Source organism: Megascapheus bottae, chromosome 2 (genome assembly GCF_031878675.1).
Source record: "Megascapheus bottae isolate mThoBot1 chromosome 2, mThoBot2.hap1, whole genome shotgun sequence".
Lineage (NCBI taxonomy): Eukaryota > Metazoa > Chordata > Mammalia > Rodentia > Geomyidae > Megascapheus > Megascapheus bottae.
Window position 1 is genome coordinate 93,095,747 of NC_143510.1, and position 7,129 is coordinate 93,102,875.

General features: G+C 50.6%; 1 long non-coding RNA gene across 1 annotated transcript; it reads right to left on the minus strand.

Annotated features, from left to right (window-relative positions):
* Positions 1–411: 411 nt before the first annotated feature.
* LOC150067655 (uncharacterized) lies at positions 412–4,740 on the minus strand. The gene is made up of 4 exons (XR_016539676.1): positions 4,652–4,740; positions 4,332–4,445; positions 4,136–4,211; positions 412–763 (listed from the first exon to the last, which is right to left on the minus strand). It is a non-coding gene; the product is annotated as an uncharacterized LOC150067655 (long non-coding RNA).
* Positions 4,741–7,129: the final 2,389 nt, after the last annotated feature.

The following is a 7,129-nucleotide window of genomic DNA, read 5'->3' on the forward strand; positions in this document are numbered from 1 at the left end:
GCTGTGGCTCAAGGGTAGGATGGTAGCCTTGAGCTGAAGAGCTCAGGGACAGTGCCCAGGGCCAGAGTTCAAGCCCCACAACTGAACAAAATAAATAATTAAATAAAAAGTTTGGGCCAGGAGTTTGGCCTAGTGGTTAAAGTGCTTGCCTAGCATGCATGAAGACCCGGGTTCGATTCCTCGGTACCACATATAGAAAAAAAAGCCGGAAGTGGTGCAGAGGCTCAAGTGGTACAGCTCTAGCCTTGAGAAAGTCCAAGGACAGTGCTCAGGCCCTGAGCTCAAGCCCAGGACTGGCAAAAAAAAAAAAATAAATAAAAATAAAAATAAAAAAAGTATCATAGACCTTCCTGCCTGTGCTAGAATTACAGGTGTGAACCACCAACTATGGGCTTTTTTGTTGTTGTTGTTTGTTAAGGATTTTTTATTAGTTGTACAAGGGGTTTTCATTGTGACATTTCCATAAATATGTACAATATACCTCTACCAAAGTCCCTCCCTCCATCTCACTCCCTGAGTCCTCCCTTCCCTGTTTTCTAAACAGTTCTTCAAGCTTCATTATTCTATTTTCTCCCACGAATAGAAAGGTGTCCAATCCTATTTGTCCGCATGCATCCTCAGGTGCTGGTGTGTGGACGCCTGGTGTATGGCAGATTTCTATTGTTGTCATCCAGCCAGATTCGTTACAAACACCACACCAACAGGAGAAATCCCAAGGCATGTGTTGTCCCTTTCAACTTCTTTTCAGTGCAGCACGAACCTTCTGTGGTGAGCACAGATTAGAGATGAATGAGCAGAACTATTATAGAAACAGACCAGCCCAACCCAGGCAGCTCACACCTGTAATCCTAGCAACTAGGGAGGCTGGAATCTGAGGATCTCAATGCAAAGCCAGCCAGACCAGAAAAGTCCAAGAGACTTTTATCTACAATGAATTACACGCACACACGTACGTACGCACACACACACACACACACACACACACACACACACACACACATGCTGCACCTGCTCCTTAGAGCCACCTTTGGGCCCCTAACAGGGGTAGAGTCCAGCTCCATCTTGCTAGCCCCCAGCTTCCGCCCCACATTCCCTCCCCAACAGAAAGGAACAGTCAATTCTGCCTCCCCAAAAGTCAGCACTCCTCCCCATCCTCCAGGCCTTTCCCTCCTCCCCATCTGCCCATATGTGTGCTCCCACAAGCCACTGGCCCACACTAGGCCTGAAAGCAAGCATGCTGGCACCACCAACAGGCAAGTCCTGATGGGAGGACCAAAGAGAGGTTGCACACAGGAGGCCAGGAGGCGGCTTCAGAGACAAGCAGGGCTCGGAGGGTGCCTGGGGGGGTCAGACAACAGGGGTACTGAGAGGTGGGACAACTGTTTTGTCCTTGCAGTTTGTGGCCAAGGTCAGGGGAACCAGAGGAGCCTGCATCCTGCACCAGCTTAGTGCGTGTGTGTGTGTGTGTGTGTGTGTGTGTGTGTGTGTGCTCAGTGGCCTTCTGGAAGGCTGGTGTGCAGAGGGGTGGGATGCCGAGGCCTGGGGTACAGAAAGCCAGGCCACACCTCCTCCTGCTGTCCCTGGGCAGGCTCTGGTCACACCCTTCCTGTTGTGACAATTCTGTTCTCTGTGCAACTGGTTTCAACCCTGGCTTGAGATTTCATCTTGTAACCGGTGTGGTCATTAAGGGGAATGAGCAGGGCACGTGGGCACTGGGGAGAGAGGTGTGGGCTAATTATAGGTCAGGGCACTCCTCCTCAGTGCCCAGAAGGTGGACACCCAGAGCCGGGGCCCACAGCTCCCTGACTGTTGTCCACTGGTCAGACTCTGCCGCAGTCCAGTGCTCAGCACATCGCTTCTGTGGTGGGCCTCGCACAGAGCATCTCATGGGTCCCCACTTTGCCCTTGGGGAAATGGAGGCTCAGAGACACAAAGCCCTTACAGGTCCCAGAGGGCACCAAAGCCACTCCCCACTGTACCCCCAAACCATGCTCTGTCTCCCAATAAAGAAGAGCATGGGGAGAGCAGGACTGGGTCACCAGCCCATCCCCTGACCCTGAAGACCTCCCCAGCATGGCTGGTCAATGTGGGTGGACTGCCCAGGCAGTCTCTGACCTTCCACCTCTCACCTTCAGCCCTGCTGCTCCATTCCCACATTCTTAGCTGTTTCCTACCCCCCTCCTCCTCCCAAGCCCTTTCTCTTGGTGATAAAGTGGTGATAGCCATTCTGAGAAGCAGGAGCAGCCACCTGGACATTGTCTGCATGCTCTATGAGGCAAACTGCAGCTGTAGGACTTTTGTGCTTTGTTGGTGCCAATGCTGGGCTTGAATTCAAGGCCTGGGTCTACTATGCTGTACCTTAGCTTAAAAAAATTTTTTTTTAAAGAGACAGATGGCTGAGAATAATGTATGTCCTTCAGTAGGAGAACGCTCCACACACACACACACACACAGCTGGAATAAGCATCCACAATGCTTACTGCGGTAAACAATGGCAAGGGCCCAGTGTGGTGACTCATAGCAGCAATCCCAGCTACTCCAGAGGAAGAGACTGGGAAGATGAAGGTTCAAGGCCAGCCCTCAGTGAGACTCCATCTCGAATTAATAAAACATGCATGGAGGTTCATGACTATAATCCCAGGCATATGGGAGGCCATATGCAGGAGGATTACAGTCCAGAAAGAGATCCTATATGAAAAATAATGGAAGCAAATAAGGCCTGGAGTATGTGGTTCAAGCAGTAGATTGATTTAAGTACAGAAGGTCCTGAGTTAAATCTCAGTACTGCCAAAAAAAAAAAATATATATATGTCATATATGTATATGATGTATATGTATACATGTATCATATGTATATGTATGAGTAGTGATATCTTTTTATTTTAAAGTGGACATTTCAAAAGACCAGTTTTAAAGCTGGGTGCAGTAGCTCATGCCTGTAATCCTAGCTACTCAGGAGGTTGAGATCTGTGGTTTAAAGGTTCAAAGGTTCTGAGATCAAGGTTTAAAGCCAGCCTGGGCATTAAAGATCCTGAGACTCTTATTTCCAATTAAACTCTAGAAAATGGAAAGTGGGTCTTGGCTCAAGGGTAGGGTGGTAGCCTTGAGTTGAAGAGCTCAGGGACAGTGCCCAGGCCTAGTTCAAGCCCCATGACCCCCCCCCCCACGCACACACAAAAGACCAGTTTTAGGTTCACAGAAAACTGGTTAGAAAATGAAGTGACTCCCCCTAAACCCACATCCCAACATTGGTGTCTCAAGATGGTAACATGGCACATTCGGGTCATGTGTTATAGCTGGCCAACAGATTATCAATATGTTAATTCTTAGTTGGTTCATTTGTTTTTTACTGGTCCTGGGGCTTGAACACTGGGCCTGTGCTGTCCCTGTGCTGTTTTTGTTCAAGGCTAGCACTCTATCGCTAGGCCACACTCCCAGTTCCCTGAGTAGTTCATTGGAGATAAGAGTCTTATGGGCTTTTCTGCCCGGGCTGGCTTTGAACAGAGATCCTCACATCCCAGCCTCCTGAATAGTTAGGATTATAGGTGTGCTCCATGAGAGCCTGGCTTGTTATTGTTTTTATACTGGGGACTGAACTCATCTTGAGCCACACCTCCAGTTCTTCCATTTTTAGGGTTTTTCAGATATAGTCTTGGGCTAACTTTGCTGATTACAGTTACATACAACCACTCCTGGCAGATACATTACTATTTTTTTTGGAGAGGGGGGTGGGTCATGGGGCTTGAACTTGGCCTGGGCACTGTCCCTTAGTTCCTCAGCTCAAGGCTACCACCCTACCCTTGAGCCAAGCCCCACTTTCCATTTTCTAGAGCTTAATTGGAGATAAGAGTCACAGGTCCTTTTGTGCTTGGGCTGGCTTTGAACCTCAGATCTCAGCCTCCTGAGTGGCTGGAATGACAGGCGTGAACCACCTTGCCGGCTCAGATACATTATTATTACTGAAGTCCACAATTGGCATTAAGACATGCTGCTTGTGCTGCAGTCTATGCATTTTGGACCAGTTTCTGTGCCCAGCTAGTTATATATCCTGGTGAGTAGTTTCACCTCTAAACCCTGTGCTGGGCACACATATCCTTTGCCACTCCAATCCTCTGGCAGCCATGGATCTGTTTACCTTCTCTGTAGTCCTGCCTTTTCCAGAGCGTCATGGAGGTGGAGCCACAGGCCAGTCTCTCTTCAGTTGGCTTGCTCTATGGAGAAGTATACAATTAAGCAGGCACAGTGGCTCTTGCCTGTAATCCTAGCTACTCAGGAGGCTGAGATCTGAGGATGGAGAGTTGAATTGGGTCTTAGCAAGCACTCGTACTCACACAGAGCGGGGAGGAGAGCACCCAGCCAGGACTTGGAAAAGCCCGTGCAGGCCAAGTGGCAGGTCCAGCTGGGCACAGGCTGAGGGCTGTAAACGTGTGAAGGAGCTCCTATGTCTGGGCACAGGGGAAAGACAAAACTTTCCATTTGCCTTTGGGTTTCCTGGATTTCTCAAAGCCGTTCTGTTTGGGCAGGAGACACAGTTCCCTCCAGGCAGGATGTGGGTGTCCGGTGTCACCATGACCAGCTTTATGGTGGTGACTCACCCTACACCCAGCCCAGGGCTCTCCTGGCCCTGCGCTCACCCTCCCTTGGTGCTCACCCATGTTCTAGCTCCACCAACCAGGTAGCTCTTCTTCCCTGGCCGGGGGCGCCGGTGGGCAGGGTCTGGAAACTGCCTGCCTAGAGGACAATGGGGAACAAGGGTGGGGTGCTTGTTGGCTGTTGCCAACAATAGGTGTGTCCCTATTCCCTGCTAAGAATAGACAGCTGAGTGGGGAGGGACAGGTGTGCCAGCTCAGCTGCCGCTGCCACCCACATAGCAGGGAGGGGTCATTCCTTGCCACCCTCAGTCACCTTCTCCAAGGAAACAGAGTCTGAGTGACACAGAATTTCACAGTCAGTGGGTGGGCAGGGATTTCTTCAGGGACTTCAGAGCCCAGGCTTTGAGGTCAGAGATCTTCTGAGCAGTTACTGTGTGTGGCACACAGTTCAGAGAACTTGAAGAGGCTGTGGGGAAGCAGAGAGATTCTTGATTTTGTGGCCAGACCTGGGACGGGAGGGAAGGTGCTCAGGAAGTCAGCGCGTGAAGCAGGAGGTGCCTGGCCTTGGGAGGTGGAGTTTGGGTGAATCACATTTCAAGTCGGCTTGGTTCAAAAGGCTGGGCAGAGTGGCTCACTCCTGGAATCCTAGCTACTCGGGAGGCTGAGATCCGAGGATCTCAGTTCAAAGCCACCTCTACCCTACTAAGCCTGGAGATTCTTATCTCCAATTAATCATTAGAAAACAGGAAGTGGGGCTGTGGCTTAACCCTAGGGCAGTAGCTTCGAGCTGAAGAGCTCAGGGACAGCGTCCAGGCCCAGGACCCCCACACAAAAAAAATGTTCAAAAGTCTCATTTAAGCAATCAAAAGCTGGGTGTGGAGTCATGTCTGACCTCCAGCTGTGGGAAGCAGGCACAGGAGGATTATGGTCTGCAATGTGCCCAGCAAAAAGCAAGATCCTTTTTTTTTTTAATGAGAGCATAAAAAGGCTGGACGAGTGGCTGGAGTAGTGAAGTCCCTTTGTAGCAACTTCAAGGCTCTGAATTCAAACCCCACACTAGAAGAACAAAATAACAACAAACCCCCCAGAGATCCCCAAGCCACTGGGAGAGTGGGTGTGCGCTCCTGTTTAACAACCCCCAACACTGACATCCGAGACTTCCTCTTGCTTACACTAAATCTTCTGTTCTGCCCAGTGCTCACTCACCTGCTGTTCTAGCCATAATTGTCAACACCCACTGCTGCTCTGACATTGTCCAGAGTGACATTGTTGTGTGGTGACGGAGGACCACTGGGCAGATGCCAACTTGCCTGTGATTCTTCCTTCTCCTCGACCCTGGGGACAGAAGCTACGCCTTTGACAACCCTCTTGCCAGGCCCAGGGCAGACCCCAGCCATGAACTCGAAAGGCGCCTCTACGGCCTTGACTCCTGTTCCCAGCTTCCAAGATGCTATGGCCTCACCTTTCCACCCCTGGCTCTCCCGTCTCTCCTCTGCCTTTCAGTATACACCCGCTTGTGGGCCTCCCTTCCATGTCAGTTCCTCCCAGAGTCCCTCCATAGCTGCACTGATAGCTCACAACTCCATCTGTCTTCAGACATTCAAGAAGTCACACATGAGCTGGTGCACAGTGTCTCATGCCTGTAATTCTAGCTACTCAGGAAGCTGAGATCTGAGGATCAAGGTTCAAAGCCAGCCTGGGCACAAAAGGACCTGAGACTCTTATCTCCAATGAACCTCTAGAAAATGGGAAGTGGGGCTTGGTTCCAGGGTAGGGTGGTAGCCTTGAGCTGAAGAGCTCAGGAACAGTGCTCAGGCCGAGTTCAAGCCCCATGACCCACAAAGAAAAAAAAAAAAGTCACATAGGACACTCCTGTGACTGTCCACATGAATTCCTGGAGCTCAGCGTCTCCCCAGCCATCCTTGAGTCCACACGTCGAGGAAGTCCCCACCTTCCTCCTTGTTCTACTTCCTAACCTCCCTTCTCTCTCCCTCCTCCCCTGTCCAGTGACTTCTTCTGGTCACTCTTGGACAGTATTCCGCCTTTGTCAGCCATACTGTGATCTGAGTCATGTTTTTATAGCCCTGGCACACCCATGTGGCCCTAGGACACAGGATCTATCTCCAAGGGAACGAGCAGCCTGCGTCCACAGCTGAGCCTTTCCCCCACCTCCCCTGCATGGCCCTGTCCACACGCCATCCACAAAATCACCCTGGCTTTCTCTGGATTGTTCCCATCTCACTTCTCTTCTTGACCTGGACTCTGAGAAGCAGAGATGTAGCTGGCTTGTTCACAGCTGGGACCCAGCACTGACCAAATGCCCTGGGCATCCAGGTTGACCAAGCAAGTAAGCAAACACAACACTGTTCTGCATTCTGGGGACCATTCAGCATGGGTCACTGATGTACAAAGAGGAATTAGCCTTAGAGTCATTTTCTCTTCTTTGTTGTTATTGTTGTTGTCTGTCATGGGACGTGGACTCTAGGCCTGGGCACTGTCCCTGAGCTCTTCAGCTCAAAGCTACTGCCCTACCCTTG